Raw genomic sequence first — 20,729 nt, 5'->3', positions numbered from 1 at the left:
TTGTTTGCATAGGAGGGCTGATTGTTAGGACTCTTATGTGGGCTTAACTGATATTGATTGACCCATTGGGCCCAAGAGAGTAAGGACCACTCTAATTAGAAAACTTCTAGCCTTATTCTATTGTGGGAATGGATTAGGGTTTAGGAATTCTATTATATATAGAATACTGACGGTCCCTGCAGCTATTACTTTTCATAATAATATTTTGGGAGCACTGCTTTCTCACAAAGCTAGTGTAGAGACAGAGAGAAGATCCCATAGTAAGAGGCTGCAGAAGATCTCAGTAGAAGGACCCATATTGCGTGGTTCTTCATCATAATTCGTGGTACAAGCGTCAACCTTGATTTAGGGACTTTATTCACGCTCAACGGGTATGTGATTGATTTCTTTCCATTATTCATTCTTGTATTCTATACACTATAGGTAATTCAAATGATTCTAGGATTTAGAATCACTAACCAATTGGTATCAGAGCCTACACTATGGTGTTAGAATCAAGAAATTATGTAAGAAAAAAAAAAAGATTTGGGTTTCTATTTATGAAAATTATTATTTTACTCTTACTTAAAGATCCCGTATGGGAAAACTTTCTTCACAAAAGTTGTAGAGCACAAGAAGACGGTCGCGGCGGTATGCCGCACGTCGCCGGAAACCTCCGGACGCGCCGTCACGCGCCACCGTAAATCGGCTGCCGGAGGAGAGAGAAAAATAAAAATTTTTCAAAAAAAAAACGGCGGCGAGTCATCGCCGGGTCAACTCGGAAACCCTACCTAGTTGACCCGGGATGCAGTGGGTCAACTCATGACCCACTCGGTCAAAGGTTGACCGGGTCGTTGACCCGGAACTAATTTGCCCGAACCGGTTGACCCGGATTGATTTTGATTCAAAAAAAAAAAAACAGTAACTTCAAACGGCTCGTACGGGCAAACGGTGAAGAATTTTTCACCCTGGTTTTTTGCGTTGAGTCCAGTTTTTCGTGCTCTTCGTTTTGATATATTATGAGCCTAGTTTTGATCAACTTTTATGATCTATTTTGTATAAGTTACAAGTATGGGTGTTTAATGATTCTTTATAATTTTCCTATTAATTGGAAGAAATGAAAGAAAATCAACTTATACATTACTTGCATATCAGAATATGAACTTGTTTATTCTTGGTAATGTAGTTCATGCTTTTGTTTATGAATATTTTTTTATTCATGGTTAAACAATCCCACTTTTAGCTGCCGGAATGAATTTGTAGACTATTACAGTAAGATTGGGTGGAATCCACCAAAGTGGTAAAGTTCAACCTTATTGTAATAGAATACAAATCAAAGGTCTTCTTTGTCTGAAAAAACAGAGAATAATGGTTGGTAGCAAGGTTGCTAATGTTCACCCAAAGGTGACATTATCAAAGAAAAGTTAAAGCAAGAAAAAAAAAAAAAAGGGATTTCTCAACCTAGAAGATGCTGTCCATCCAAAGATGGCGGTACTTTTCGAAAGTTAGAAGAAGTCTCGCAGTAATAGCAGAAACTTGAGTGGACCAGTATGTTTCAGACCCAAAGGTCAGAAATGTAGTTCCGGTTGACACTCATGAAGTAATTGATACTTGAGCATGTAATGTTTAATTTAGCTAATTGTTACATGCTTATTCTTTTACATATATGTCTGTATGTTGAATAGAATATTCTTTATTAAAATATTCAACAGGATGTCTTCTAGTTTTGGTGTACTTGATATTCCTAAGCTTACTGGGGATAATTTCAACAAATGGATGGAAGACTTAGAGGTCTACATGATTCTCAAGGACCTAGACCTGTGTACTAGGACCACCAAACCAGCTGAACCTACTGCAACCAGTACCCAAACTGAGAAAGGGGATTATGACAAGTGGGTCACTGCAAATAGGAAATCCTTGGCTGTTATTAAAAGTGCTTTGCCTGAGTCTATCAAGGATAGTGTTGCTAAAAAGGATACTGCTTCTGAGTATTTGGCTGCTATAAAAGCTAAGTTTGATAGCTCTAAGAAATCACAGGCTCACGATCTCATGAGCCAATTGACTGGGGCTAGATTTGATGGAGTAGGAAGTGCTAGAGAGCATATACTGGAATTGATTTCCCTAGGAAACAAGATCAGAGGTACAGGTATTAACTTTGATGATGACTTCGTGGTCACCATTGCCTTGAATTCTCTACCTGAGAGCTACAAGACTCTTAAGACTACTTATAATACATTGAAGGATAAATGGGGTCTTGATGAATTGATCACTGTGGTAACCCAGGAAGAGGGAACAATTAATAGGACCAAAGTTGAAAGTGCCAATCTTACTCAAGGTAAGACTTCATCATCTATGGGACCTAACAAAGGGATCAAGAAGTTCTTTAAGAAAGGAAAATTCACTCAATTTAAAGGAGGGAAAAACAAGAAGGGAAAACAAAATTTCAAAGAATCAGGGGTACAAAAAGACATGAGTGGCATAGAGTGTTTTTGGTGCAAGGCCAAAGGACACATGAAGAAGGATTGTTTTAAGAGGAAGACCTACCTTGAAAAAAAGAAGGATGATGGTATGAATCTATCCTTAGTATGTTTTGAATCTTGCTTGATTAATGTACCAATTGATTTATGGTGGTTAGATTCTGCGTCATCTATTCACGTCACTCATTCCTTGCAGGGGTTCCTAAACAGGAGGGTGCCAAGCAAGGATGAAGTGACGGTGTTCGTGGGCAATGGAGCTAGAGTTGAAGTGGAAGCCATAGGAACTATTAGATTATTTTTTCATTCAGACTCATTTATTGATTTGAAGGATGTTGTTTATGTTCCCTCTATGAGGAGGAATTTGATTTCAGTTTCTAGACTTTGTTCAGATGGTTATTCTGTTAATTTTAATCAAGTTGGATTTTGTTTATTATATGATTCTATCTCTATTGGTAGTGGTACTCTTGTTGATGGGCTTTATAGATTGAATTGTAATTCTTCATGGGTTCTGAATGTGGGAGTGAAACGGTCTCTGATTGATGAGAAATCCTCCATGTTGTGGCATAGAAGGTTGGGTCATATTTCAATCAAGAGGATGAAAAGATTGGTAAAGGAAGGGATATTAAAAGATATTGATTTTCAGGACATGGAAACATGTATAGATTGCATTAAGGGAAAGATGACAATCTCCAGGAAAAAGGATGCTACTCGCAGCATTGAAGTATTAGACCTCATTCACACTGACATCTGTGGGCCTTTTACTGTCCCTACACTCACTGGGCACCGTTATTTCATAACTTTTATTGATGATTGGTCAAGATATGGGTATGTCTTCCTTATCAGTGAGAAATCTAGTGCTCTAGATGTTTTCAAGATTTTTAAAGCTGAAGTTGAACTTTTCCACTCCAAGAAGATCAAAGTGGTCAGATCCGACAGGGGTGGAGAATATTATGGGAGAAGTGGTGATTTTGAGCAGTTGCTTGGTCCTTTTGCAAAATTCTTGCAAGAACATGGGATAGCTCCTCAATATTCCATGCCTGGAACACCTCAGCAGAATGGAGTAGCTGAAAGAAGAAATCGTACTCTGAAAGACATGGTCCGTTCTATGGTGAGCAATACCACCTTACCAGAATCCTTATGGGGAGAGGCACTTAAAACTATTGTTTACCTTCTCAATAGAGTGCCAAACAAATCTGTGAATAAGACTCCATATGAACTCTGAAGTAGCAGAATACCTAGCCTTGGACACTTGCGAGTGTGGGGATGTCAAGCAGAAGCCAAAGTCTTTAACCCTCAAGAAAAAGTTTTTGACTCAAGGACTACAAGTTGCTATTTTGTGGGATACCCAGAGAGGTCTAAAGGGTATAGATTCTATTGTCCTGATCCAGGACACAAAATTGTAGAGACCACTCATGCTAAATTTGTTGAATGCAATGAAGAGTCTAGAACTCCTCGTAATTTCTCTTTTGAAGAAGAGGAGTATGACACTCCTGAGATAGTACCTGTTGAGTTGAGAAATTCACTTATTGATCTCAATCCCATCCTGTCTGATGATACGGTCACTCAAACTCCAATTGAATATGATTTGCAAGTTGGGACAGATATTGTTATTGCAGACCCACTTTCACCTCCTGATACCGCTAATATTGGTAGGCTTCCACCTGAACCTATAAGGAGGTCTACTAGAGTGCGCAAGCCTTCTCTGCACTCTGATTATGTTTCTTATTTGAATGAATGTGAGTTTGACATAGGACAAGAAGAAGACCCTGTTACTTTTCTTCAAGCAGTTAATCATAAGCATTCAGACAAATGGGTAGAAGCAATGAAGGAAGAGTTGTTATCCATTAGCAACAATGCAGTATGGGAATTAGTGCAAATTCCAAAGGATTGTAAGGCTATTGCATCTAAGTGGGTTTTCAAAATCAAGACAGATTCTCAAGGTATAGTAGAACGCTACAAAGCTAGACTCGTGGCAAAGGGTTTTACTCAGCGAGAGGGGATAGATTACAAGGAAACCTTCTCACCTGTCTCATCAAAGGACTCATTCAGAATTATCATGGCCATTGTTGTCCATTTTGACCTAGAGTTACATCAGATGGATGTGAAAAAAGCATTTCTGAATGGAGAGCTGTCAGAGAAGGTGTACATGAGACAACCTGAAGATTTTGAGGAAAATGGTAAAGAGGACTTTGTTTGTATGCTGAAAAAGTCTCTTTATGGGTTAAAGCAAGCATCTCGACAATGGTACTTAAAATTTGATCGAGTTGTGACTTCTTTTGGTTTTGTAGAGAATCCAATCGATCAGTGCATATATCTGAAACTCAGTGGGAGTAGTTTCATCTTTCTTGTGCTCTATGTGGATGACATTCTATTGGCTAGCAGCAACAAAACCTTATTGATGGAGACTAAGGGTTTTCTTTCAGAAAACTTTGAAATGAAGAACATGGGTGAAGCAAGTTATGTGCATGGAATCGAGATTAGTCGTGATAGGCCGCGGGGGTTACTTGGGCTATCACAACAGGCATATCTTGATAAAGTTTTAAAGAGGTTTAACATGTCTAAATGTTCTGGTGGTGAAGCACCCATCAGTAAAGGAGACAAGTTGAACAAGCAACAATGTCCAAAGAATGATATTGAGAGGAGCTCAATGAATGACAAGCCTTATGCCTCTGCCGTTGGAAGTTTGATGTATGCACAAGTTTGAACTCGCCCTGACATTGTCTTTGCAATTATTGTACTTGGCAGGTTTCAATCTGATGCTGGTTTGGCTCATTGGACTGCAGCCAAGAAGGTCATGCGCTATTTACAGCGGACAAAGGACTTCAAGCTAGTGTTCAGTAAATCAAAAAAATTTGAAGTTGTGGGGTATTCTGACTCGGACTTCAGTGGGTGTACTGATGATAGAAATTCTACCTCTAGATACATTTTTGTATTGGGAGGAGGAGCTATTTCTTGGAAGAGTGCCAAACAAACTATTTTAGCTTCATCCACTATGCAAGCTGAGTTTGTGGCACTTTATGAACTACCAAGCAGGCAGTGTGGCTGAAGAATTTTATATCTGAACTGAAAGTTGTAGATTCCATCTTTAAGCCTTTACATTTGTGGTGTGACAATATTTCTGTTGTTTTCTTTGCAAAAAATAACAAGAGATCTAGCAGCTACAAACACATTGAGATTAAATATCTTGTGGTTCGCGAGAAGATCAACGCTGGGGAGATCGTTGTTGAGCATATTATTACTGAAGAGATGGTTGCTGATCTTCTGACCAAAGCTCTTCCAGTGGGAATTTTTAAGACTCATGTTTCTAACATGGGTGTGATGGAATCTTTTGATATGCTTGTTTAGTGGGAGTTTACTTATCCATAGTGGTATTGTAATAAGCATTATTTTGTTAGATCATACATTATGAGCACAATCTATATTGAGGATGTTTACTTTCCAATATAGTGTTCATTTATATTCTCTCTCATCGTATTGTTGTATGATTATTGTGGTTTACTTTGACATGTCACAGTTAATGGCGGTGTTTAACCAAGTTTCGTGATTTATGGCGGTATTTAGCCTAAATCCATGGAGATGGTTGTTAACCATAGGCTGTATGCCAAAGTGAAATATTAATACAAGAAAATGGCAGTTTGCCTAAGTATTGATTAATATCAAAGTTCTCTACCTGTGAGGTTTTCAAGGTAGGCTGATCTTTAGATCAGGAACGGACCTATAAGGAAGGATATATCTTATGTGATCACAGTTATGATATAATTCCTTATATCTATGTTTCCAGGCAATTTGAATTGATAATTTTCTGTTGTCTGTAACATTAGATAGTTATATGCCGTATATTGAGGTGTATTTTCTACTATTGTTCAACAATGGAGATTATTGATTGGATCAAAGTTTGTTTTGAGTGGCATTCAACCTTGGGATTATTTGGCCAGATGTCAATGGGAAGACATCAGTATCAGTGTAGCCCAAGTGGGAGATTGTTAGGACTCTTATGTGGGCTTAACTGATATTGATTGACCCATTGGGTCCAAGAGAATAAGGACCACTCTAATTAGGAAACTTCTAGCCCTATTCTATTGTGGGAATGGAATAGGGTTTAGGAATTCTATTATATATAGAATACTGACGGTCCCTGCAGCTATTATTTTTTCATAATAATATTTGAGAGCACTGCTTTCTCACAGAGCTAGTGTAGAGACAGAGAGAAGATCCCATAGTAAGAGGCTGCAGAAGATCTCAGTAGAAGGACCCATATTGCGTGGTTCTTCATCATAGTTCGTGGTACAAACGTCAACCTTGATTTAGGAACTTTATTCACGCTCAACGGGTATGTGATTGATTTCTTTCCATTATTCATTCTTGTATTATATACACTATATGTAATTCAAATGATTCTAGGATTTAAAATCACTAACACACATAACCTTCCAATTTAGCCTAACCCCACCTTGCTGAAAAAATTCTCAACGTCGTGTTCAGTTCTCTCTTCACAATCCTGAGATAGAAGATTTTCGTGCACCAATAACCCTTCCTCAATCAATCCCAATTGATCCTCACCTTGAATGGAAAGAGACTCATATCTTGCCTGAGAATGGTAAGGGACAACCACTCTTCCATCCATGCCTTGATTTGACTCCATTCAAAAAGGAAGTATTATTCCTATTCGAAGGAGTTCCCATAACAATCACTTCCTCCACCTCATCTAATTCCAATCCCATCAAATCTTTCATATTTTGGTACACTTATTTCTCCCCCACCTCTCCAATCATACCATTATTAGACAGTTGATTGACTGCCAACTCATTAATCCTTTCTTCAGAAGATTAAGGACCAATGGTTACAAAAATACCTCCTTAATTTAAGCATCCATAGAGGGAGAAAGATATTCTTGCCACGGTTTAAATGGTAATTCCTTCTTGGGAATGTCAATTCCTAATTTCCACCCTCCACACTTAAATTAGGTGCATCTAGAATGGTTACTGAATTCAAAATTCCTTGATTTGAAACCGCGCTTTCCAAAGTTTGGTTTCTTCTCAAACTAGGCAATAATAGCCGATTCGACTAACATCTTGCAACTATCATGGCCAAGATCACCATTTTCTTCATCAATATAGTGAGCACAGGGAACACCAACCTTGAGGTCCCTCTCCCTTGTCTTTGCATTATCAGCCTTCTCATAAGACAATAATTAATTGCATGCCCCAACTGCTTACAGTAATCACATCGAAATAACTTATCTTCATAAAGAACTTGTTAAAATTGAACAAAACCAAAGTACCATGTTGGAAACTTTCAAATTTTATTTTTTCAAGTCTTGGAGCCTTGGGAGCAACCTCTATTTCCACCAACACCCGCACATAATGACCCATTGATGCCCAGCGAGTCCACTAATTGAGAGCTATTGGTCTCCCCACTACCTTGCGTGATAAAAGAACATTCTCATGCTAGTATTCAAAAGGAAGATCATGGAATCTCACCCAAATAAGCTTTGTCAATATCTGATTTTCATGAATATTAAAGTCAGTTTCCATCGTTGGATTCGCAGGATTTTCCCTCTAAACTTTCAAGGACTTCGCCAAACCAAAGACATTACTTCCAGACTTTTCCCATAGGTGACATTATCACCCTCTCCTTAAGGTTCCACTGTTGTCTCGTTGTCTAAAGATGTTGGATGAAAGTCGACACGTCCGATTAGAAAAAATGGGTATTTTAGTAAGAAGTTCTCATATTCCTTTTGAGGAATTATGATATAGGTAATATTTCCAATATATATTAGCTCAACAGAGTATCAATATCTAAAAACTCGTTCTTCCAACAACCTCCGCATATGATCTTGAAATCAGGGCTAGAGCATTCTCTTTCCTTTCATCCCTATTAACTTCCTCCTTATCATTAGAAAACACCATCCTCACAAATGGGTTACATTGATCTGGAGAACCACCTTTTGAATCTAGTCCATATGTATTAGTATCACCTTACACCAAAGGATATCCTTCAGTCATGGTAGCATTCCTCACAACATTAATAAGCAAATAAGGGAAAAATGGGTATTTTAGTAAGAAGTTCTCATATTCCTTTTGAGGAATTATGATATAAGTAATATTTCCAATATATATTAGTTCAACAGAGTATCAATATCTAAAAACTCGTTCCTCCAACAACCTCCGCATATGATCTTGAAATCAGGGCTAGAGCATTCTCTTTCCTTTCATCCCTATTAACTTCCTCCTTATCATCAGAAACCACCATCCCCACGAATGGGTTATGTTGATCTGGAGAACCACCTTTTGAATCTAGTCTATGTGTATTAGTATCACCTTACGCCAAAGGATATTCTTCAGTCATGATAGCATTCCTCACAACATTAATAAGCTAATAAGGGAATCGCATTTAAGTTATTAATGACGTTATGTACAAGCACCACTCACACAACAAACTGTCCAAAAAGATAACTGGCACGAGTCACCTACAATGAATTTGGATCATCTCCAAAACCTATTTTTCCCCATTCCCACTATTTTATGCAAATTGTGAAGCGCAACAATTATCAACTAAAGCAGAGGAGAAACTACTAATGTTGCTTGGGTGGCTCAGCATCTGCAACAGTTTAATTATTATCGTTAATTCTTCGATTTAATGAGGTATTGATTCTAGAATCTTGTTGAGTCGTATATTACAATGATGATCATAGAAGGGTAAGAGTTGATAAGCTCTTTTATGTCCAATCACTGCCATTTAAAGCATTTTGATTAAACAGGAAGATACCATTGTCTTTAGTCTCATCAAGAGGGCAAAGTTTCCCTTTAATTCTCTAGCTTACGATGAATCTTTATTAAAAAAATCCAAGGTTTTTTAACTATATATGTCTTAAACCAAACAACTATTAGTCTATGGGACTGTTTCTTAAACTGACAGTGTTTGAACGATATTCTATAGTGTTTTTGCAATATATCACACACAATATATGCTATAACATCTTCATTTCCTCTCTTGCTCATCCAGCATTGTAACTACTATAATTTGTTATTAAAGTGTGATTAGAAGCTAGTCAAGAAACATAATCTAATGAAGACCAAAAACAAAAAAGAAAAAGAGAAGAGACGGCATGAAAAAGACGTAACTAAGGAGGAGGAGGCAGTACTAAGTTTGGTGATATATCTCCCGCTTGAGGAGTCAACATTGAGCTTCAATTTTGAAAAGGTTGTGCACAATCATGGTTTCTTTATGATGACACCAAACCAATGGATACCATCTACCAAGACCTACAATGGCCCTTGCACCTAACTGACTCCACCACCTCAGTTGTCGTTCAAATTTCACAACCGAAGAAACGCTATTCTAATTATCTTCATGTCCTTGTTCTTGGGACTAACTTCCTCTCCCCACAAGACCAAAAAATGTTGTTGGTGAGCTAACTAACCAACTACACTCATCTTAATTAATTAAATTACTCGCTCCCTAGCTACTAACTGCTTCTTGTTTCAATATAATTTTCCTCATATATAATTAATTAACTACTTGTTCGATCAATTGTGTACTCCCTCAGACACAGATAGCTCGAATGTTACGGATATCAAAGGAGAATGAAAGGAAGATATAAAAATTCCATGAATCCATTCCAAAGCCAAGAGGAAAGGATTTGGCCGTCTATTTCGGTCCTCCTCTCTTTTTGAAGATATAGTGAAGACAATCCTCCTTTGCAATTGCGGGTGGGTGTCTCTCTCTCTCTCTCTCATTTAATCTTTTTTTTCTCATTCTTTGCTTTTCAAAAAATGACTCTCACATGAGATTCCATCGTCAATATGATCATCCAAGACCACGTTTAATTAATTACAACTTACCAGCCATTGAAGCAATTCTTGAATGGTTGTTTAATAAAAAGAATATTCTTTATTAATTTTACGAGTTGCTAGAATTATTTACTTAAATTAATTACTAATTGATAATCATATTTACTTTCTTCTCTAGGTGGGAAAGGAATTTGGATATGTCTAAAGCACTCTGTGAACTTTTATTACCACTAAAAGGTAGCTAATGCAGGAGTAGATTACAAGAAACTACCCCAGCAATTTATAACCCCAAACAATACAAATAAGACCAAGAAACAAAGAAATAAGACCATCAACTAAATCCCCAAGGATACAATACCCAGATAGGAGCAAAACCAGCCCAAAACACACATTGATAGGAGAGAGAAAGACCTGCTATAGAGCTGGAGAGAGAGAGGTGCGGCCAAGTGTGTAGGAGTCCAATTGAGCTGCACTCTTGGGTGTAGATAGTCCCTAGGGAGGGTACAAAAACCCCCAAAGTTGAGAAGATTCTGACGGCTGGTTATGAAGTTACCAGCTTTCTTGATTTTCTAACCTAGGAGAATCAATCGCAGGCTTCAGGAGAGAGATTCAAATCTGGTTTGTAACTTGGACAGATCTGAACTTCTGAATACTCACAACAGTCGTATACTTCAACACCAGTAACTTTAAGATAAAATAGAAAGCTTTAAACAAGAAGAAACAAAGGGAAAAGTGGGGGAGGAGCGGCTGTCTCGGCCCGGGCTTCTCACCCACAGCTATCCCGGCTGTTCTAAGCAATTGACTGCAATTATTCTTTATTCAAATATGAAATTATGAGTACATAGGCTCCTCTATTTATAGAGGGCATAATAGCAATCAAACTACTACTAGGAGCTAGTTTCCCAATAGGATTAGACACTCCTACTTCAACTAGAAGCTAGTTTCCCAACAGGACTAGACACTCCTACTACAACTAGGATTTCAAAATTGAACTAAGAATAATAAACCTATGTGGAAAACAAATAGAGTCCTAAGACAATTTGGACTCGACATACCACTTACTCAACTCGATGGGCCCAATGGCCACTAATTAACAACTACTAATTATTCCCCTAGCCGATGGGCCCAATTGGCCCTTATTTGTACTTAGCCACTCAAGTGGGCCAAGTAGTGGTTCGGCTGGCTTCTTGGCTGGACCCTAGCCACTCAGGTGGACTAAGGCTGGACCTTTATTCCTCTCATATTTCCTTCCATAATGTGGATCTACATCAGTAGCTCAACTAATTTAGTTCCTAAATTTGAAGAATTCATCTTAAAGATGACTGGAAGGTGGGGGTTGAAAAGAAAAAATGTAAACACCTACAACTAGCATATCCTCTCGGTCTCTGATCTTCTTCCTTCACTCGATAGTGAGGTGTTTACATTTTTCCTTTCCAACCCTTGAGTGAAGAAATAAGAGCAAAGACCGAGAGGACATGCCAGTTGCAGGTGTTTACATTTTTTTTCTTTTCTACCCCCACCTTCCAATCATCTTTGAAATGAATTCTTCAACTTTAGGAACTAAATTAGTTGAGCTACCTTTTAGTGGCAATGAAAGTTCACAGAGTGCTTTAGACATATCCAAACTCCTTTCCCACCTAGAGAATAAAGTATGATCATCAATTAGTAATTAATTTAACAAGTAAATAATTCCAGTAACTCGTAAAATTAATAAAGAATATTCTTTTTGTCAAACAATCAGCCAGAAATTTGCTTCAATAGCTGATAAGTTGTAATTAATTAAGCGTGGTCTTGAATGAACATATTAACGATGGAATCTCATATAAGAGTCATTTTTTGAAAAGCAAAGAATGAGAACGAAAATTAAATGAGAGAGAGATAGAAAGAGAGAGACACCCATCCGCAACTGCAAAGAAGGATTGTCTTCATCATATCTTCAAAAAGAGCAAGGGACCGAAATAGACGGCCAAACAAATCCTTTCTTCTTGGCTTTGGAATGGATCTCATAGAATTTTTGCATCTTCCTTTCATCCTCCTTTGATATCCATAACATTCGAGCCATCTGTGCCTGAGGGAGTACACAATTAATCGAACAAGTAGTTAATTAATTATATATGAGGAAATATATTGAAACAAGTAGCAATTAGTAGCTAGGGAGTGAGTAATTTAATTAATTAAGATAAGTGTAGTTAGTTAGCTCACCAACATTTTTTGGTCTTGTGGGGACAGGAAGTTAGTCCCAAGAACAAGGACATGAAGGGCCCTTTTGATAACGTTTCAAGAAACGCGTCTCTGTCGTTTCTGTAGAAACGGCAGAAACGGAACAAAAAGCGTTTGATAAAACTGTTTCGTTTCACTTGTTTTCATAAATTGAAATTGAAATTTCTACCTATTTATAATTTAAGAAACGACCCAAGCAAAACAAGTAGAGCCGTTTCTGGAAACGACTCATGGCCATTTTTTCGCTAGTTACTATCGACTTCTAAAAACGACTTATCAAGCACCTTCAATTCCGTTTCTGTTTCTCGAAACGGAAATTTATGTTTCAGCCGTTTTTTGAAACAGAAACAGCAAAAAGTTATCAAACGGGCCTGAAGATAATTAGAATAGCGTTTCTTCGGCTGTGAAATTTGAACGACAACTGAGGTGGTGGAGTCAGTTAGGTGCAAGGGCCGTTGTAGGGTCTTGGTAGATGGTATCCACTGATTTGGTGCCATCATAAAGAAACCACGATTACACGCAGCCTTTTCAAGATTGAAGCTCAATGTTGACTCCTCAAGTGGGAGAAATATCACCATACTTGGTACTGCCTCCTCCTCCTCCTCCTCCTCCTCCTCCTGCTCCTTCTTAGTTATGTCTTTTACATGTCATCCCTTCTCTTCTTCTTTGTTTCTGGTCCTCATTAGATTATGTTTCTTGACTAGCTTCTAATCACACTTTAGTAACAAACTGTTGTAGTTACCGTACTTGATGAACAAGAGAAGAACGGAAGATATAACATATATTATGTGTGATATATTTTGTGAAAACACTATAGAATATATTTCAAAAACTATCAATTCAAGAAACAATCTCATAGGCTAATAGTTGTTTGGTTTAAGACACATAGTTCAAAAACCCAGGATTTTTTAATAAAGATTCATTGTAAGCTAGAGAATTAAAGAGAAACTTCGCCCTCTTGATATGACTAAAGACAATGGAATCTTCCTGTTTAATAGAAACGTTTTAAATGGCAGTGATTGGACATAAATGGCTCATCAACTCTTACCCTTCTATGATTACCGTTGTAATATAAGACTCAACAAGATTCTGAAATCATTACCTCATTAAAACCAAGAATTAACTACAATAATTAAACTGTTGAAGATACTGAGCCATCCAGACAACATTAGTAGTTTCTCCTCTACTTTAGTTGATAACTGTTGTAGGTTTTGGAGAGGATCCAAATTCATTGTTGGTGACTCGTGTCAGTTATCTTTTTGAACAGTTTGTTGTGTGAGTGGTATTTGTACATAACGTCATTAATAACTTAAACATTGTTCCCTCATTAGCTTATTAGTGTTGTGAGAAATGCTACCATGACTGAAGGATATCCTTTAGTATAAGGTGATACTGATACACATGGATTAGAGTCAAAAGGAGGTTCTCCAAATCAACATAAACCATCCGTGGGGATGGTGGTTTCTGATGATAAGGAGGAAGTTAATAGGGATGAAAGGAAGGAGAATGTTCTAACCCTGATTTCAAGATCATATGCGGCAGTTGTTGGAGGAATGAGTTTTTAGATATTGATATCCTGTTGAGCCAATATATATTGGAAATATTACCTGTATCATAATTCCTCAAAAGGAATATGAGAACTTCTTACTAAAATACCGATTTTCTCTAATCGAACGTGTCAACTTTCATCCAGCATCTTTAGAGGATCTTGATACTTGATATACTATAATATGCACACTATAACCTAGGTACAACCAATGGTCAACTAACGACAAATCGGGCCCTTTATCCTCAATGCCCTAAAACCACGAGGCTCAATCAAGAGAGGACTGACCACTCGACCACCATTTTATCAACCATGCGACCATAGCAATGATCTTGGAGGAAGGCCCCACATTGTCTCAACGAGAGTCCTTAACCAAACCCAAGGCGGTTATTTGACCAGAGGTAAACCATGGTCAGGTTAACCGTTATCAAAAAGGCCAGCTCCACCCCGAGTAAAAGATCTAGCCAATAGGGAAGAACCTCGATATCACTATGAAAGGGGCACGAAGTAACCGGAATAGGTACGCACTTTTAGGGACTTGAGATCCATTCCACTTGAAGGGTAATTGGAACTCGACTGACTTAGGCATCAGAGCCTTCTTCTCGGAGGGGACTCCGGGCCAGTTACTAACTTGTGTAAGTATAGATCTTAGTTTGCAGGAGGAATTGAGTTGCAGATCTAGCCTTCGGACAAAGATAAGCATCAACAGTATCAAACTCTCACGAGGAAGTGAAGCTATTACCCATATGGCTTTTGCGGATGACATCATTCTCTTTGGCAAAGCTAGTCTTCAAGAATCTCAAATTCTTCAGTGTATTTTCAATCAATATTGTGCATATTCAAGGCAAGCCATCAATATCCAAAAAACAAGAGCTCAATTCAGCCCTAATGTCTCTGCTGGCACCAAGAAACTTCTTCATCAATGACTTCTCATATCTAATAATCTTCACTTGGACCAGTATCTTGGGATTCCATTTGTTGGAAAAAGAATTGATAGATCTCATGGTCAAAATGTTTTGGCCCGTATCAATTCAAAGCTCACTTCCTGGAAGTCGAGCTTTTTTAGTGCACTAAGTAAAGTCACTTTGATCTAGTCTACTCTTTCAACACTGCCTAATAATTTCATGTCATGCTTCCAACTCCCAGCTGTTGAGACCAAGGGTCTCGGGTCATGACGTAGTGCTCTAATATTGCAAAAGCGTACGTCAAATACCAAAGAGGGAGTCGCCACCTAGGATGATGGGCCTAGGACCCAAAATGATCTCTCCTGGGAGAGATGATACTAAGACTCGTTGCCAGATAAGGGATGATCTTTGTCCGAGATTCTGGACAGGTGTCAAGTTACAAGGTGGGAAGGTGTTAGGCACCCGCCTCGCCCGACCCGGAGGTCTATCTCCATCTATCTAGACCTATGAAAACTTGTTTGTTCAATCAACCCTAAATCATTGGTCCGATATTAGTCAAGGTTGGGTTTAGATTTTTTGCCCTAACCCAGTTCCTAGGTTTGGACACAAATAGTGTCAAGGTGGGTTCAAGTGTGTATTTGTGTACAAGTAATACAAATACATGACAAAGTGAAAAGAGAGCAAATAAAGAACATACATAAGTAGAAAGCTAATGAGTAGAAGAGTATATGAAAAGGAATATAAAAAGACATAGTAAATTATTATAAATGAATTATAAAAGAAAGATGCATACCATTCATGGGCCCCCACAAGGAAATAGGCTAAATGACGGGCTAGCCCTCCCATCCTCTTAGAGATGTGATCTAACGGTCCTATGCTACGGACCGGTATTGTGGGCCAGCCATGCCCGTCCTATGCTATCGTACCCTAATCTACGCATTAGGGTTCAAGACATCCATTGTTTCACCGGGATTTGGGACTAAATAAAAGAAAGAATCAAATAGTAATAGAACAAAAGAAAGAAAAAGAAAGATAAAATGAAATGAAATTTTAAGGGAAAACGAATTTTTATTTTCAAATGGAAATGGGAATGTAGTCAATGTAGGGCCCTAGGAAAGGGAATCTAGCCATGAAAGGGCTAGACCCAAAGGGGAAAACATTTTTTATTTGACACGTTTGAAATTGAAAATAAAAGGACTCGAACTATGTTTAACCTAATCGGGCCGACCATGCCAAGTATAAGAAAAAATGTCAAGATTTGGAAAAATATTCTTGAGGAGGATGATTTTGTTTTCAAAATAGAAAGAAATTTTGAAAGTTTCATGAAGATCATGATTTGGCCGATGTGGCCAAAAATGGATTCAAGAGAGATGCGCTCTCTTAGCCCCGTGGACTCCTAGCTTGAAAACAAAATCATTTATTGAGGGATCTAGGGCCCGCATTACATATGCGCAAGCACTTGACCAATAGATAGCCAAGGCCCATGGCTAAGTGGCATAAAAAGAAAACCCTCTTTTTTTTGGTCTTAAAAGGATATAGATTCTTTGAAGGGAAGAGGAAAACTGCTTTAAAACTTTGGGAATAAAAGAAAAGACAAGAATGAGATACTTTGAACAATCCGAATGAAATAATCTGAGCAACAAAGTAATCTACCAATGGTCCTAGCACGAGAATCAGGCCCTCTCAATTGGTGGGCCCAAATAGATACAATCCCAAAATAAGTAGGCAACTAATGGGCTTGATATGTAAAGTGGCCCGTCTCAATTATCAGACCTAAAGAGAACAGCCCAAAATAGGAAATAAACTGTCCATGGGCCATAACACATAAAGCAGCCCAATCACATTTCAATTTTATTTTAAGAAGGGAGCTCCAAAATAGGAAGTGTGCTGTCCATAGGCCATGACACATAATGGATACAGCCCAATGGGCCTAGCATAACGATTAGGCCATATCGATTGGTGAACCCAAATGGATACAACCCAAAATAAGTAGGCAATTAGTGGGCTTGATATGTGAAGTGGTCCATCTCAATTATCAAACCTAAAGAGAACAGCCCAGAATGAGAAGTGAACCGCCCATGGGCCATGACACATAAAGCAGCCCAATCACATTTCAAAGCGAAGAGCCTTAAAATGGGAAGTGGACTGTTAATGGGCCATGACGCACGGAACAGCCCATCATCATTGACAGTTCTAAAAAAAATCCTAAAGTAGGGAATGGGCTGCTAGTTATGATCCTAGTAAACAATTCGGCCGAACCGAATTTTTCCGAATTAAATCAAAAATTCTGACCGAATCCGAATTAAAAATAAAATTCGGTAAAAAACGCGAATTTTACTAATTTGAATTTAAAACGCGAATAATTCGGGCCGAACCGAATTAAACCGAATTATTCGGTCCACTTAAACAAAAAATAAAAAAAACAAAAAACAAAAAATCATATTCGCTTTTTTGACCGCTTTTTTGACCGAATCCTTAAATTAATCAATCGAATTATTCCGAATAATTCTCCGCCCGAATAATTCCCGAATCCAAATTTGCTAACTATGGTTATGATGGCATATGAATCACTCAAAAATATATTTGGTCTAAAAAAAAAAGGTGTAAGCAGGACCAAAACGTTGCCAACCAAAAGATACAATGTTACATGCAACCAGAAAATAGTGATTCAACCATGAACATCATTCATTTCCCAAAAAATAAAAGCAAGCATGCATTCCAAGATGAAAATGAGACCAATGGGGCAGGGATTCGGGTTCATTACAAAGAATAAAGAAACAAAGTAAGCTATAATGAAAATAGAGAGCTTTGGTGACCATGATGGAAAGGTATATGGATCTTTTAATTAGAGTGATATCCAAGCTTTTGATGCAAGCACAACCATCAAAAAGAAAAGTAATGTAATGTGATTCCATCATAGAGACTATTAGAGTCTTGTATAGAGACAATTTAAACCATTTAGAGTATCAGTGAAAGAAGGTAAAAAAGCTAGCTCAAATACCCATAAAGGTGAACAGAGGATTGACCGGGGAAGGTGGATTACAAGATTCACCATGTATGTATTAAAAAACAGTATTAGCCTCACTGAGAAGCACTAAGAAAGAAGTGCCTACAAAGGAGTTGAACAAAGGTTTCTACAGACCAAATATCTCACATCATCACTAAAAAATCAATGAAAGAGACGGGGAAAGAAAGGAAACAGATTTACATGCTTTGGAGTAAAGAACATATCACAAAAATTGAATGAGATTTAAAAAATATACAGAAACAACATTTGCAACATGTGTTGAAATCTAAAATAAACATGCCATAACAAGTAATTGAGGAACTAAGCAGGGATTAAAGAAATCAAAGAGATGAGAAATTTAATTTTTAGCCTCTTGAGACTAAAAGAAGCATCACAGATCATTCTTGAAAATGTGACATTAACATAGATCTTCCCTAGCTTTATGATGAACCAACATAAGGGAGGGATTTGCAGAAACTGAAGTCCAGCCACAGGGAAAATTTTCTTGATTGAGCCATTTAGCTCATCCAAGAATCAAAGCTGAAATGGGTTAGTTGTATACAAATTTCCAGGTTCATCTAAAAGAAAACATTGATTTCAGCCACACCATCCATGAAATCACCATTGACATGCTAAAATAAGATCAAGAAAATGATCTTAAAGTGCAAAATAGGGAGAGCTTTACCTTTAATCTTCAAAGATGGCTGGTTGCTCCAAGTTGTAGATCTTTGTTCTCTCTCAAGATCGAAGAAACCGATCTGTTCCTACAGAATTCTCCACTTCTAACCAGCGACCCTCCGTCTTGAAACCTCTTCTTTAACGGCAAGGACCTCTTCCCTGGAACTACCTTTCTAAGCAGCGATTTTCTCCCCTGAAACCTCACCTCTAATCTGCAATTTTATCTCTCCCTAAACCCCTTCTCCTTGCGATTTTCCCTCTTCTGAAACTCTTTTTCAGTGGTTTCTCCCTCACGCCTCTGCAACCCTTAGAACCGAGAAGAAGAAGGTCAACTCCACAGCAAGAAAGATCTCTCATTATTTTATCAAGAAAAAACAAGACCCAAAGGTCGAAAGCCCTCTTTCAGTCTTCTCTAACTCACAAAAACGGGGGAAGAAGAAGAAGAACCCAAACCCAGAATCTGAAAACCCTTTTCTCCAAAGAAACTAACCTAGTGTATAGAGATGATAAAGAAACACTTCTGGATTCTGGAAGGTGGAAGGAAGAAGATCGATTACAATATCAAATGAAGAAGAAAGGTGAGGTGAGAGATCTCGTTTCTATCCATCTCCCAAAGTTTCAAAAGCCAAACTGCGACAGCCCGGGAAAACAGAGGCAGCCGACCTTAACCTCGTTTCCTCTTCTTGCTTTTCTTTTCTTCTTTTCCTCTTTTCTTCTTCTTCTTCTTCTTCTTTTTTTTTTTTTTTTTTTTCTTTTTTTTTCTCACTTCTTATAGCCCCCTTCCACTTGCATGAACCGATTCTTCTTCTTCTCCCCTCTTGAATCAGTCGATTCCTCTTCTCTTCTTTCCTTTGTTTTCTGTCCCTTCTTACCTCCTAAAACGTGAGGCAAAGAGATTTTTTTTTTCTTCTTTTATCTTTTATTGTTTGGCAAAAAAGTTACTTGCTAATGCGTTTTTCAATTATCAAACATTGATTTAATCTTATTCCATTTCAATCGTTGAACTGTTTACCTAAATTGGCTGCAAATGTTCTCTCTCCCCTCCTCTTTTCTCTATACCCCAGCCCGCTCTCTCTATCTCCCCTTCATCATGAACTCAGTAGCCCCCTTCCTCCCGCCTTCCCTCTCCCTCCCCTTACTTTATCAATTTAGTTTTCCCCCTACACAATCGTTTTTAATTGAATCTACCTTAATTTTCTGTTTCTTTTTTATATGGGTTTCAGCATTGTAATGAGATTTTGGTTTTCTATTTTTTTGATCCTAAAGCACTGATGATGAATCTAACTTGTCGAAAACTTTTATGGAAATTAAGCAGATTCAAGTTCCTATTGGAGCCTACAAAATATAAGGAAAATTACCCATAAAGCATCCCTCTTCGGATCCAACAACCTTGTTTAAGATTACTTTAATGGAGTTGTTGCCCCATTAAAACTTACTTTAATGGTGTTGTGTGGGGAAAGGGGGTATTGTGGATTTGTGGCCGAGGAGGGGATAGAAGAGAGTGGAGGAGTCCATATGAATCAGGAAGTAATGAAGAGAGAGAGAAGAAGAAGAATTGTAGAAGAAGCAGAGTCTTCATGGACTTTTCACCACAAAAAGACGGAATTGATAACAGTAGAAAGTCAATTAAAGGCTCAGATTGACTTTATGCCAAATATATATAGTTAACATAAGAACAACCGAAAAATAAGGTTGCAACACATCCATTCCGCTACCACCCCAGCCGCCCTTCTTAATAAATGGACGGTTTATATTAAAAGACTGTGAAAATAAGGTTGCAATACGTACGTCCTCACTCACCCTTGTTATTTTCCTTTTGTTTTGATTGATTTTTACATTTTTTTTTTTTTGTTATTGGTGGGCCTTCTTTCCTCCCATGAGGGATCGGAAGTGGGACCTGCACCCTTTTTATTGCGAATTATTATTTTTTGAAAAGGGGTTGGGGCGATCTAAAATTTGGTGTCTAGACCAGGTTATGTGGTGCATGTGCCTAGACATAGGAAAAGGGTTAAGGGTTAAGGGTTAAGGGTTAAGGGTTAAGGGTTGGGGATGATGGGGGGGGGGAGAGGATGGCTTTGAAATGACATCTGTCTTCTAGTGTGGGAGGAGAGAGATAAATACAAC

At 38.0% G+C, this 20,729-nt stretch overlaps 1 long non-coding RNA gene across 1 annotated transcript in view; it reads right to left on the bottom strand.

The window, feature by feature from the left end:
- Positions 1-20,112, bottom strand: part of LOC122070879 — a 33,811-nt gene extending 13,699 nt beyond the window's left edge. The window contains exon 1 of the long non-coding RNA XR_006138009.1: positions 18,613-20,112. This is a non-coding gene — a long non-coding RNA (uncharacterized LOC122070879). The remainder of the gene's footprint in view (positions 1-18,612) is intronic.
- Between the last annotated feature and the right edge of the window lie 617 nt (positions 20,113-20,729).

The sequence above is a fragment of the Macadamia integrifolia genome, unplaced genomic scaffold, assembly GCF_013358625.1.
Source record: "Macadamia integrifolia cultivar HAES 741 unplaced genomic scaffold, SCU_Mint_v3 scaffold_135A, whole genome shotgun sequence".
In the NCBI taxonomy this organism is placed as follows: domain Eukaryota; kingdom Viridiplantae; phylum Streptophyta; class Magnoliopsida; order Proteales; family Proteaceae; genus Macadamia; species Macadamia integrifolia.
This window is presented reverse-complemented; position numbering and strand designations above follow the sequence as displayed.